We start from the raw sequence: 14915 nt of genomic DNA on the forward strand, positions 1-14915 counted from the left end.
TTAATCCACACATCGATGACCAACTAATATTTAATGAACAAGTGAAAATCACTCTCTGGATAAAGAACAGCCTCTTCAATAAAAGATATTGGGAAAATTGGAATTTAACAAACAGAAGTTAGAAACAAGACCATGACATTACACCCTGCCCAAAAATCAACTCAAAATGTAAACCTAAGACTTAAAATAATCAAATTACTTCAGAAAGACATAGGGGAAATGCTGCAAGACATTGGCCTCAGCAAAAGACTCCAGAAGCACAGGCAAAGATAGACAAATGGAATTACATCAAGCAAAGAAGTTTCTGCACAGCAAAGGAGACAATGAACAAAGAGGTAGCCAACAGAATGGGAAAAAAATATTTGCAAACTATGTAGCAGATAAAGGATTAATATCCAGAATATAAAAGGAGCAAAGGGGCCTGCACCATGGTGCAGTAGGTTAATCCTCCACCTGCAGCACCGGCAGCCCATAAGGGCACCGGTCTAGTCCCAGCTGCTCATCTTCCAATCCAGCTCTCTGCTGTGGCCTGGGAAAGCAGTGGAAGATGGCCCAAGTGTCTGGACCCCTGCACCCACATGGGAGACTGGGAAGAAGCACCTGGCACCTGGTTTCGGATTGGTGCAGCTCCAGCCATTGCAGCCATTTGGGGAGTGAACCAATGGAAGGAAAACCTTTCTCTCTGTCTCTCCCTCTCACTGTTGGTAACTCTGCCTCTCAAATAATTTTTTTTTAAAGGAGCTCAAATAACTCAACCACAGCAAAACAAACAACCCAGTTAAGAAATGGGCAAGAGATATGAACAGGCATTTTTCAAAGGATGAAATATAACTGGAAACATACACATGAAAAAGTTATCAGGATCACTAGTCATTAGGAATATTAAACAAAAACCACAATGTGGTATCACCTCACCCCAGTTAGAATGGCTATAATTCAAAAATCAAAAACTAAAAATTACTGGCAAGGATGTGGAAGAAAAGGAACCCTAATGTACTGTTGGTGGTAATGTAAACTGGTGCAACCATTATGGAAGACAGAATAGATTCCTCAGAAAACTAAAAATATATCTACTATATGACCCAGGCATCTCTTTCCTGGAAATATATCCTAAGGAAATGTCAGCAACATATGAAAGAGTTACCCACATTCCCATTTTTTAGCAGCTCAGGTCACAATAACTAAGATTTGTTATCAATACAGATATCCATCAACTGATGACTAGATTAGAAAATGTGGTATATACACAATGGAATATTACTCAGTCATAAAAAAGAATGAATTCTGACATTTAAAACAAAATAAATAGAACTGGAGATTGTTATACTAAATGAAATAAGCCAGACCCAAAAAGAAAAATATCACATTTTCTGTTATTTGTAGAGATATACTACTGTAGTTTTAATGATCTATGATATTTTAAAGTTTATTGAATATAAGTGAAATGGACATTTTTTCATCTGATTATTGTATATAGTCCTTGCCTACATTTCTGGTGAACTATAGTCTTTTTTTTTAACTTTTTACTTGTTGAACTCTTTATTTAGTGAAGCATTAAGTCTTTGACTAAAATATAAATAAAAAGGTTATCTCAGGAGTTAGAAGAGTAGGAGGGAAGGCAGGCAGGCAGGCAGGAAGGACAATAAAGGAAGAAAGGGAAGTATCATTATATTCTTAGAATTTTACCTATGGGGGCCATAGTTGTGGCATACTGGATAAAGCCACCATCTTAAATGCCAGCATCCCATATAGGTTCTAGTTTGAGTCCCAGCTTCTCCACTTCCAATCCAGCTCCCAGCAGATGGAAGATGTGTGTGTGTGTGTGTGTGTGTGTGCCTGCATCTGTGTCTCTCCTTCTCTCTCTGCAACTCTGCCTTTCAAATAAATAAATAAATCTTTAAAATAAAAAAGAATTGTACCTATGTACTACATTGAATCTATGCTCTGTATTAGTATCACATTAACATAATTGTGTTGTAATCAGCGTGTATTTATTGTGAACCTGAAATCTAATGTATTAATAAATTTCATTAAAAATATGCAAAAAGAATTATTTATAATGTGACAGTGGTAATATATTAAAATTCTTACAAATCAATTAAAGATTAACATTCAATAGAAAAGTTGGCAAAGGACACCAAATTGAGAAAAATATTAATAAACATTTAAAAAATAATTTTAAACATATAAAAATCAACCTCAATAATAATCAATAATGCAAATTAAGACAAGGAAATACCATTTTGTCTATCAAGTTGGCAAATGTTTTCAATGATAAACAGTATTGACTTTTTTCTATGAAGTAGTTTTGGTTTAACATTTACAAAGGTCATCTTGACAATATAGATCAAAATCATTATCTTTAAGCCAATAATTTCACTTCCTAGAATTAATCCAAGGTAGATAATTATGGAAATAGAAAAATATTGAGATATAAGAAAATCCATTCCAGTGTTGCTTCCAATAGTAATATAGAAAATAATCCATTAGTAGGAATTAGTTAAATGAATGATACATACATAAAATAGGACACCATGCTGTCATTAAAACTACTCAGGTAAACGTGCAATGCTTCAGAAATATGTTCTGAATATTCTATTCAGTTTTAAAATGGTATTATTCAAGTGGTATATAATATATACACATATGTAAATATGAGGGTACATAAAAAAGTTCATGGAAAATGGAATGATAATATAAATTTATTTTGGTACAAAATATTTTTTAGTCCATGCATATGAGGGGTCCTTGAAAAACTCATGGAAGTGCATAATATGAATTTAAAATTTTTGCAAAATGTTAACATTTAATTCCACTTCCCACAAACTCTTTGAAGTACCCTGTGTATACAAAGTATTTACCAAAATATTACTCCATAACTGAAACTGAAACTCTCTTAAAATTAATGATTGCTGCTATTTTATTTTCCTTTTATTTGTCAATATTCTTAAAGTATTTTTATAGTGAACATGTAAGGATAAGAGCTATGTTTTTATGATCGAAAAGAAAGAACTTTCTAAGCACTAACTTCCACTACTCCAACTGTGCTCAATTGTTCTTTTACTCAATATGGGTTTATTGTACCCTGTTTCCTCACTGATGGAACCTAAGAGGGAAGCCCTAGCCTTGTCATTTCTACCTGCTGGCCCCACCAAGACCCCTAGGGAGAAGACGTACTGGTAGCTGGCCACTGAGTGTGGAAAAAACCTTTATCACTCAAGTTGCTATACTTAGCCTTTCATTTTATCTCAAAACTGTTTTGGCAGTACCAATCTCTCTATCTTTATTCTCTAGCTAATACTAAAACTCAACCAACATTGAGTCCCCTTGCCCTTTTCTTCCCTGTCAATGGTCCCCTATCAGAAATATTCTGACAGAAACAGTCATCCATCTAGCATGACTTCCATTCCAATAAATGTTTAATCTTCTGGTTACAATTTTTCCATAACCCTAGGTTGCCATTCCTGGGGCAAATCTGTATTACTTCTTAGCTGTATCCATCTGGGGCTCTTAAAAACATAAAAATCTTTTGCCCCTTTGCTAAATGTGTTCAAAATATTAGGGCTTAATAAACAGTCTTTAAACATAGAAAATATTTTTCTTATTGAAGCTTATACTATTTCCAAATTCAGACATTGTTTTTAAACTTCTACTCTTATCATAAAAGTTAGTCAGATCATAAAAATTAGTTAAATTGAATATTGTACACAGCAGATTAAAGAAGTTTAATCACTGCCTTCTGGAATCATAATTTCAAGCAAATCACCCACAGTTTGTATAGTCTAAATGGACAGCTTAATACATTCATTCAACTGGCATTTGTTGAGTACCTACTAATGGCCAGGGACACTGCTTTCACTCAAGTTCTGAGGGTGCAAAGGCATGGACATGATAATGATGTGCTCATGGATTATTTAGGAACATAGATATAGCAATCAATACAACCCGGTAGATAAGTACAATCATGGAAGTGTGTACAGGGACAACTAATAAGCAATCATTTAAAATCACAAAGGCAGTTTCTCAAATGAAGTGTTAACTTTAGTTGCTAGTAGATAATACAAATTTTAAAAAGTTTCTTGTAAGCTGAATCAGACTATATTAACCTGACTTCAACATGCACGAATTATCAGTTTTTCATATCTAATAAATGTTCATTGTGAATTTCCAAGAATGCATTTCCATTTACAGTTAATATGGCATTTCCAAGCTTATTTGACTAAAAACCCCTTTATTCACAGATCATCTTAATCAAGAGCTAGAGATTTTAGAGTTCTATACTGGAACATGTGCCCTCCTTATGAGAGGAAATGGTAGAGATCAGGGAATAGGAACGTATCTTACACAACTTTCTGTCCCCAGAGCCCAGCATGGTATTCAACTTATAAAAACATGCACAGTAAATGAATGGTTAAGTCTCTTTTTTTAAGATTTATTTATTTATTTGAAAGTTAGAGTTACAGAGAAGTAAAGGCAGAGACAGAGATAAAAAGAAAGAGAGAGAGAGAGATCTCTTCCATCCACTGTTTCACTCCCAAATGGCCACAACAGTCAGGGCTGTACCAGGTCAAAGCCAAGAGCCAGGAGCTTAATCTGGGTCTCCCATGTAGGTACTGGGGCCAAGCACCTGGGAAATCTGCGGCTGCTTTTCCAAGATGCATTAATGGGGAGCTGGGTTGGAAGTGGAGCAGCTGGGGCTTCAACCAGCGCTCATATTGATGCTGGAAGCTTTACCTGCTATGCCCCAACTCCAGCCCCAGAATGGCAAAGTGTTGACTGAGTGTACATTCTGGTTTGCATCACCACAACAGGGTGAAGTGGTGCAAGCATGAATTACTTTCATTTTGCAGAAGGGAAAATGAAGGCCAAGAACCTTAAATGATTCAGTCAAGTTTGCAGAAGGAACTAGTGACACAACTAGGATTGAAAACCAGATCCACTCCCAACTTCCATACCTCTCTTCTTATACTTGTATGACCACACAGCCCAGATCTACTGGCTAATTTTAATATCGGATATTCTGTTCCACTTTTAAACCAGGTTGAGTCACATTTGATCTTTTGTTTGGAAAATAGTCTCTGTATCTAAACATTGTGTATTGTATAAACTAAAAAGGTGACTATATATCTAATAAATATACAAACATGCAACCCGAACTTTAGGTGTGTACAATCCAGTTGATACTGAGTATGTGTAAATAAACAATGACCTTTAGCTATACTATGATTAGTCTGGAGAAGAATGGTGTCCATCATGATGGGAAGCAATAGCTTCCATTAAGATTCTAGACAGGCAGAGTCACAGTGTGAGAGAGAGACTGGGAGATTCCTCTCATATGGCAACACCCAAAGAGAGAAACTGCCTTAAGAGCTGGATGTGAGTCCCTCCAAAAACGCCATGGACACAGAACTGTCTAATCATTCCTCAGCTTGGAAGATTGGCAGCACCCCAAGACTGCATGTCAAGAAAGCATTTAAACAAACATGAGACCAAGATGGAACAACAAATGTCTTCAGGCAAGAAGTGCTCTGGATTCATGGGCTCATGACAACATGAGTCTTGTAGAAGATGGTCCACATCAGAGCAGCACTGAGGTTATTTGCCTAGCCACACAAGTTCAGGGTTATCTCTGGCCCCTTAGTAAGGAGGAAAAAGTTAACCATCAGAAAATCCTCTGGGATCATCCTTCTGGAGTCAGAAACCCATAAGTTAGAGCTCTGCCTCTGTTCTGACCTCAGTGAAAGGAATTTTTCACTAGGAACCTTCATCTATAAAATGGGAATAGCAATTTCATCATCCTCCCAGGATTTGCATAGCTTACAGGTGATCAAAAGATCAAGTGCTTACACAAAGACTTAGAAAATATTGGGGGGCCGGCGCTGTGGCGCAGCAGGTTAACGCCCTGGCCTGAAGCGCCAGCATCCCATATGGGTGCCGGTTCTAGTCCCAGCTGCTCCTCTTCCAATCCAGCTCTCTACTATGGCCTGGGAAAGCAGTACAAGATGGCCCAAATCACTGGGCCCCTGCACCCACGTGGGAGATCTGGAAGAAGTTCCTGGCTCCTGGCTCCTGGCTTCGGATTGGCGCAGCTCTGGCCTTGTGGCCATCTGGGGAGTGAACCAGCGGGTGGAAGACCTTTCTCTCTGTCTTTACCTCTTTCTGTAACTCTGTCTTTTAAAAAAATAAAAATAAATCTTTAAAAAAATATTGGGCGTCTAATGTTTTTATTATAACAAAGTGTTACTCGAATAAATTAATAATTCTATTGTAATGCAATGCACAATAGGCTATAAAATCATTTTCATTACTGAATATAGCTTGATCGTTCTAGGTAAGTCCTTTTGTGTTCTCCATAAAGTCCTTATTCAAGAACCTTTCCAGAAATCCAGAGAAATTAAAGTGGGTGGACCCTGTCTACCTGATACTGGCATCTCTCAGTGACCCACAATGGGCAGAACTATGGACATAACCTTCTTCCAAAATGCTTCTCAACAAACGCTTACTTCTGAATAAGGAATTCCAAATGATAAATGTGTACTGATCTGGATAATTGAGCCTTTAAATTGGCCAGGGACAACATAGTCAGAATAAGGCAAATAGCCCCTCTCAGATAATTCTCAGCAGAGATCATCTTATTCTTCAAATAAAATCAATGCAAGGAACTGGGCCATTTCTAGAGCTAGGATTACTGCTCAGGATACTTGAGCCACAAGACTTTGTCATAAACACAGTATTTCTTTTAGTCTCCTTATCTGAATACAAAACCCCAAAAAACATTTTTAAATGAAAATGTTAACAGGTTGATGAGCACAGCCCTGACCAGTCACCATATGATTCCAGCTGGATCTCTTAAACCCAAGCTACATATTCACTACTAAGCACCCCTCCTGTCACATGCAATGACTTGTGTGCATCACAGAGTTATTTGCAAGTTAATGTATATTAAAATCACATATGCCCACACACATTACTTCTGTGCGTCAGGGGACCTCACAAGATAATACATCCATCTTAATTTGTGACAGTGTATGCACCCATAGTTCACAAATGGTGATAAATGAATTGTCATACCATCCCAATGGTACAATACTCTTATCCTCTCTTCTTCCTGTATTAATACAAGTTCATTTCAACACCAGTCAAATCTTTAAAATGAGTAATACAACATTTGTCTCCTATTGGTAACCACAGAAGAATGCTAATTTCACCTCTGAGCACTCAGTATAATTTGTTTGGTATGTAAATCAACAGTAGAATAGGGAAACTTAAAAAGCAATAGTAATAATTTTAATTCATTATGTCTCTTTGATATGGTAAGATAAATTGAGATAGAGAACACTTACTTGGTTTACATTTCAGTAAATCCAGGAAGATATAGCCCTGGGCATCTGACCCACAATAACACAGAAACCAACACAATGAAGAAGAAAGGCAAGTCTGCGAAAACAGTTCAGGCTGATGAATGTGCCTGTGAAATGTTTTTAAAGCCATCTAATTGATGTGTTTATCACTTTAGCATCTGCCTCGTATTAAGTGGTTTTTCATTAATAATTGTCATCCTTGCCTTGTCTTTTACAGCCAACTCTCAATTTTTCAGAGGCTAAGGATACTTTGTAACCTAATGCTGCCCATAGCCTTTTCTAGAGTACTGTAATATCTTTTGGACATTTCATAGCCCTTCAGCACTTGCATCCAATGATGGCTGCCACAAGGAGACAAAACCAGGGGTCACATTTTGTCCAGGCTGAAATGAGCACAAAGGCAATGGTCTCTATGCTGTCTTACTTCATTATTTCTTCCACTTTTGGATTTCTACCTCCCTCATTCCCACTTCACCTTTCCTCCTGTGCCTCAAAGCTTTTCAGTCTGTATGGCCAGTTGTGGGGAGCAACTCGAACTAGACTGTTACTGGAATTAAGACTTATTCTATGCATCTGCTCTCCCACAATATGGCACTGGGAGAGGAGGAAACAGCTTCTACACAGCTGCCTTCAGTTCAACCAATAAACTGTAGGACCTGCTCCTGATTGGAGGAGAGCAGCGTACTCGGTGTGTGGGTAGCAGAGTTGGGATTGGTGGAGGAGGACTATAAAGGAGGAGAGAGACAACATGCACCAGGAACATCTATCTGAAGGAACACCTGTGCAGCCCCCGAGAGAGCCGGCCGGCGGTGTGCCGCTCCCCCGCGGAAGTGGGGAAAGTGGCTAGGGGGAACCACCCTTCCACGGAGGTGGAAGGGTCGTAGCCAACCCGGGAAGAACCAGCAGCAAACCCGGGGAGGGCCGAGCAGACAAAAGAACAGCGCAGGGTTTAGTGCCGCTCCTCCGCGAAGAGGGGGAGCGACATAATGGTGCCGTGACTCGGATATGAAGCGTAGGCAGGGTTTAGTGTTGTTCCTCCGTGAAGTGGGGGAGCGACATAATGGTGCCGTGACTCGGATCTGAAGCCTAGGCAGGATCCTGTGTCGTTCCTCCACGAAGAGGGGGAGCGACAGCCAGTAAAATAACATTTAGAACTAAAGACACAAAACAAAAGCCTAAAGTAAGGAGTTGAATTGATAGTGAAATTTGTTAACTAGTTTTCACCAAAAAAAGATGACTTAGTACTAATCAGTTGTTTCCAAATTTTTCTGCTAACATACCATATGGGTAAAATAATTTAAAGTATACATCATTCATATCATTGCATAGTCCCTATACATATAGAACTGTCTTAATACACAGTTCACATTTTTATGTATCATTTTTCATTTGAAAAACAGATAGCAACTGTCAAAAGCCAGGAAGCCAGGAACTCATTTCCGTTCTCCCACAGCAAGCACTTGTGCTATCATCTGCTGCCTCACAGGACATGCATTCGTAAGAAGCTGGAATCAAGTGTGGAACTGGGACTCAAACTTGGGCACTCCAATATGGGATGCAGGTGTCCCAACCAGTGTTTTAACCACTAAGCTAAATGTATACCCCAAATGGAGACTAAAGTAGGAATAGAAATTCTGTTTTTCTTTTTTCACAAGTCCGTAGTTTAGAGACCACATATTCCTATGAGCCACTCCCTTTCAACAGAATTTTCAAGATCCTCAATGGTTTTTTGCCACTTTAGGTGGCATCCTTTGCAGCAGTGTATTGTGAAGGCGACCTAGGACATGCTTTTCCTTAGTCAAAATTCTCCAGACCTGCAACAGATTGTGTTTAACCCCTTGCTTATTTAGGGTTTACATTCCAAAATGATGTTCTGTCATTGGTATGTATAGGAGCAAAAATTACTTCGAAAACAAGAGTCAAACCTATTGAGGTATATATACTCATTGAAAATGATGTTTCCTCAATTACCTCTCTGTGGGGAACTAACAGGTGGCCCTAGGAAGCAGTCAGGCTGACATGAGGCTTCAGTCAAACCCAAACAAAGAACAGGTGAGGTCTCTCAAAAGAATGGTCTCGGGGGTTGCTATCAGCACAACTTTCAGAGAAAAGAATGCTGGAGGAAAATATGGAACTGACAAAGTCCATGATTTATAATCTCTCATTCCCATAAAATGACTCTCGTTATTCTTGGGAGCTTAGACTCTGAAGTGAGCTGTAATGGGCCACTGGGCTAAAAATGAAGTGCAGATTTATTTCTATAATCACCACCAGCCAAACCCTTCCCTGGGAAATAACTAACTTGGCTTTTAAAGTGCTAGGATACCTTTAGAATGCCTGAGATTTATCTTTGGGATTGAGCGCCTATGTTGCTCTGGGAAACTCGAACTATTTAAGTTGTATATGCCCAAATCATGTACTGGGGAGTGTTGGAAAGTCAAGAGAGAAGTGAATGCTACCTCCCTTTTGTGCTCAGTTCTGAGCGAATTCTTATGCCTAAGAGATGGTAAGTAAACAGCAATTACAAACACATCAAATACTGAGCTAAGAGACTCCCTGATCTAGTTGCTGGCCAGAAAAGAGTAGGTTCAGCCTCACTGAAAATTTAAATTTTGAAACTGGGTTTGATTCATGATAGCCCCCTACCCTCACAACTCTTGCCCATCAGCAGGCTGGAGGTGAGGTGCTTCCCTAGCTGTTCAAAGAATCACTGGACCTAAAAAATTCTGATACAATTGTATAGCCATGAACATCAAGAATTAACATAAAAGATACATACAGAAAGGTAAAACAACCAAATAAATAAAAACCATGGAAATCTTTGTGTAACTCCAGCGTACAGCACATTCTTACACTACCTTTGCTTTAGCACACAGGTGGTCAAGCAGCCACCGCTGTTCTAACACCTCTTGCAGATGTCTTAACTCATATCCAGTTCATTTATTGCCTGCATGAATGCACATGTCCTTTTCCTGACTTCCTTCTGTTTCATCTTCAATGAATCTTACCAATGCTTGACTTTGTACAACAGAGAAGGGTACTTCAGGCAGTTTCTGGAACTGAAAACTACATATCTCTATTTATAAAATTACTATTACATTCAGAACATAATAATAAAAAAGAATGTCAAAACTGGAATGATTCTGGGGGAACATTTATAACCCACTTTTTGACAAAAACATGCAAGTCCAGTGGGAACAAGTAAATTGCCCAAGGTCATCCACACTCAGTGGCAGAAGTGGGAACAAAATTTTTTAAGCTCTCCCATGAGGCCTCCTTGAAATACTTTAAAGGATTAAAGACCCTAAGGAACAAGAGAAGAAAAAAGGCATTTCTTTGCTTTGAATAGGTCAAAGTTCTGAACAGGTCAAAGACTGTTCCCAACATGTAGAGCTCTAGCTCATAACAAGATAGACTGCTAGTATTTGCTCTAAAATTGCCTCTTCTCTCACTGGCCAATTAATTTTTTTAATAATTTATGATTATTCTTGAAGGAAATGCTTTTCCTACAAGAAGAATTAATATGCTGAACATAAAATATTTGCAGTAATTAACTAATGGCCAAAATGGGGGTGTGTAGATACATTAATCAGAGGTCCTAAGGGAGTGGAAATTCATTGGACAAATAGTGTGACTCTAATCAAAATATTGAGGAGTGTCTTTGTTGCTTGTGCAACTGCAATATGGATCAAGGGCATTGTTCCTTCCATCTAGACCATGAAGCCAATGATGACTGGCAAACAATAATCATAATGTCAAAATATCCTTTGATGGCTCTGAGGCCCTGAAGAGAAACTACAAAGTCAGGTATTGACGTGGTGGAGACAGTGCTTCCTGATCTGGCCTCCTCTCCTTGTCTCTTACCACCTTTGTTCACTTTCTGTCCATCCACATTGGCCTTCTTTCAGTCCCTCAAACCTGCCATGCCTCTAGAACAGACCACTTTCTGTTTATCCTGTATAAAACCCTTCTTCCCCTAACTATTTAGCCCATCTCATTTTATCTGGATAGAGCCTATTCTTTAGGTCTCATTAGATGTGCATACTCAATGTAGAGAAGCTGCTGCATTACTCACCCCAGTTCTTCACCCTTCACTGTTTCCACACACTTGCAGTTTCTCCCAGTAATTGGTAAAAGAGTATCTCCCCAGCCTTCAAACTGGAGCTCAGCAATGTGACTTTCCTTAGCAAAAGAACAGCATGCCAGGCTTAGGTCTTAGGAGGTCTTGTGTATTTCTGCCTGCCTTCTTTGCTTCTGCCATCAACACAGGAACTACCTGGGCTAGCCTGCTGATCCCAGGAAGACGAGAATCATGTAGTAATCTACCCAGATGAGCTTCATTAGCCAGGCCTAGATCAGATCAGCTCTTCCCCAGGTAACCCATGCCCACCTGAGTGAGACCATCAATGATCTACAGGGTTGCTCGGCCTACAGCCATCCTACAGAAACCTGAGAAGTTATAAACACGTGCTGTTTCAAGCCACTATTTTAGAGTTGCTTTGCTATAAAACAATAGTACTTTCCCCACCATAGAAGTTATCACATCTTATTATAATCCTTGGATTAATTTCCTCTCTCTGTTGTATAGTCCAATACAATGAAAGTAGTCTCTTTTTTTTAAGATGTATTTATTTATTTGAATGATAGTGTTACAGTGAGAGAGAAGGAGAGACAGATAGATGGTCCATCTCCTGGTTCACTCCCCAAATGGCCACAAGAGACAGGGCTGGCCCAGGCCAAAGCCAGGAGCCAGAAGCCAGGAGTCTGCTGGGTCTCCCACGTGGGTGCAGGGGCCCAAACATCTGGACCATCCACTGCTGCTTTCCCATGTGCATTATCAGGGAGCTGGATTGGAAGTAAAACAACCAGGATTAAATTGGTGCCCATATGGGATCCCAGTGCTACAGGATGTATGGCTTTAACCCACTGTTCCACAGCACTGACCCAGAAAGTAGCCAATCCTGTTCATCATATCATTTTGTTTTAGCACACTCTGTTACTACACAGTAGATACTGATTACGTAAGTGGTTAGTGGATGAGTAGTTTATAATTGTAAAACATTTTCTTCAGAGTCCCTCTCTAACCCTGACAATAAACTGCCCATCTATATTTTTCAAAACCTCCCACAGTAGGTAGCCTAGTGAGCTGAAGCACCAGCCCAAAGTAGCTCTCTGAATACGTGCAAACCTGTTAGGAATTAAGATCCTTTTCTGTTGTAAATGGTTATTGAAAACCTGAATACAGTAGAAAAAATTGCACTTAAATAATCATCAAAGAGCATATTTCATGCACCTGTTTATGCATGGTGCTTCAGAAAAAGGAATGATATAGAAAATTTAACAGCCCCTTGTGCCTTAAAATCACATCACAGCTCTTCACTTGCCGTGAAGATTCATAACTGTAAGAGTTTGGCATTGGCCGGCACCATGGCTCACTTGGCTAATCCTCCGCCTGAGGTGCCAGCACCCCGGGTTCTAGTCCCGGTCAAGGCGCCAGATTCTGTCCCAGTTGCTCCTCTTTCAGTCCAGCTCTCTGCTGTGGCCCGGGAGTGCAGTGGAGGATGGCCCAAGTGCTTGGGCCCTGCACTTGCATGGGAGACCAGGAGGAAACACCTGTCTCCTGGCTTCGGATCGGCGCAGCTCGCTAGCCGCATCGTGCCGGCTGCAGCGGCCATTTAGGGGGTGAACCAATGGAGAAAGGAAAACCTTTCTCTCTGTCTCTCTCTCTCTCACTGTCTAACTCTGCCTGTCAAAAAAAAAAAAAAAAAAAAAAGAGCTTGGCATTGTTGAGAGTTCAGCTACCATGAACAAAAAAACTTGCTGTTCTAAAAAACTCTGTCTCACCATTTGGAATCTATGGCCCTCTGTTTCCTTCTTATATATCTTCACTCGTATTATTTCTTTACCATTAAGAATCTTCGAATTATCTCCTCCCAACTACAAAGTAAACTGGTCTCAAGTCATCAAACTTAAGCTGCATAAAGCTTTTGTGGTTCACAAACCTAAGATAAAAATCAAACTGCCTCCTGTACTCTTCTCACCTCCGCCCCTAACAAAAGTTTTCTCTTTCCTCCTCTTCAAGCAAACTGACTGTTAAACAAGGCTACTGGTTGGGGGGGGGGGGGGGGGGGCGGTGCAGGGGGATGGATAACAGGCATTTGGCATAATGATTAAGATGCAGCTAGGGATGTCTGCATCCCATATCAGAGTGCCTGGGTTCTAGTCCCAGCTCCACTTCCAATTCCAGCTTTCTACTAATACACACCTTGGCAGGCAGCAGGTAATAACACAAGTACTTAGTTCCCTGATACCCATAGGGAGACCTGGATTGAGTTTCAGGACACCAGTTTTGGCCCGGCCCAGCCCTAACTGATGCCAGCATTTGGGGGATAAACCAGCAGATACAGCCTCCTTGTCTCTCCCTCTGTCTCTCTAGATCTCAAATAAATTAAATAAGTAATTTCAAATGGATATTTTAATAAAATTTTCAAGTTAATTTGCTTGAAGAAGAGGAGGAAGAAATCAAACATAGTGTCTCATAATCATATATACATACACACCAAGAATACTTAGTTCCCGTTAGGGAAGTCAAACTCTGTGTGTTTGCGAAAACTCGATTTGCAGCCGGGGAAAGTGGTATTTATTTGAAGGAGCTTATTGCTAAAAGTGAATCATCAATCTGCTGGCTGTTGAGACTTCAAGGCAGGAAGAACAGAGGCAATTATTAGTCTGAACGTTCCACTGACAATATGAAATCTTTGTCTTTCAAGCATTTGTTTAAGTAAGAAAAAGTTTACCCAGCCCAGAGAACATTCTATTGTGGGAAATGAAACTTCTGAAACCTCCAAAGCTTATTTATATATTTGCTAGGCTTCTCTCTGCCAACTCTCTCCTCTCCCAGAGCGTCCGTTAATGCTAAGAAAAGCCTCTGAAAAGCACACATTATAAGCAGAGAAAAATCTTAATGAATGTAATATATTTGGCAAATCTGTTTTCTCTACCAGAGAGATTTCCTTCCCCTCTTCATCACTCATCTCTTCTTTCTCCTTTTTTTAATTTTTAATGTTTTTCTGCTTGCTTTGTCTTTTACCCTATGTAGTTTATTCTCTCCTCCCAAAACTAAAAAGTAAAAATAGAAATTCAATCTCTTGACTTTTGTTCTCTTGTTGTTATTTTGTTTCTTCCTAACTGTATTAACTCCCCCTCTCTAATCTAACCAAAGGAGAAGCATCAGAGGCAAAACCAGCCCCTAACTATACATATGAGAGAACTTTTTTAAAAATTCATGAAAAGGGGCCAACACTGTGGTGTAGCAGGTAAAGCCACCACCTGCAGTGCCGGCACCCAATATGGGGGCCCGTTCGAGTCCCAACTGCACCACTTCCGATCCCGCTCTCTGCTATGGCCTGGGAAAGCAGTAGAAGATGGCCCAAGTCCTTGGGCCCCTGCACCCACGTGAGAGACTTAGAAGAAGCTCCTAGCTCCTGGCTTCGGATCTGCGCAGCTCTGGCCATTGCGACAAGTTGGGGGGTGAACCAGGGGATGGAAGACCTC

The 14915-nt window shown here is 39.9% G+C and overlaps 1 long non-coding RNA gene across 13 annotated transcripts in view; it reads right to left on the bottom strand.

Annotated features, from left to right (window-relative positions):
- LOC149123592 (uncharacterized) overlaps positions 1–11735 on the bottom strand; it is a 501504-nt gene extending 489769 nt beyond the window's left edge. For 3 of the 13 annotated variants that reach the window (XR_016216966.1, XR_016216969.1, XR_016216968.1), the window contains exon 1: positions 11437–11716. This is a non-coding gene — a long non-coding RNA (uncharacterized LOC149123592). Of the gene's footprint in view, positions 1–11436 lie in introns of all 13 variants that reach the window. The other 10 variants (XR_016216959.1, XR_016216958.1, XR_016216967.1 and 7 more) reach the window with 8 other exon arrangements.
- Between the last annotated feature and the right edge of the window lie 3180 nt (positions 11736–14915).

The sequence above is a fragment of the Oryctolagus cuniculus genome, chromosome 11 (assembly GCF_051225735.1).
Source record: "Oryctolagus cuniculus isolate XC-2025 breed Fujian yellow rabbit chromosome 11, ASM5122573v1, whole genome shotgun sequence".
Lineage (NCBI taxonomy): Eukaryota > Metazoa > Chordata > Mammalia > Lagomorpha > Leporidae > Oryctolagus > Oryctolagus cuniculus.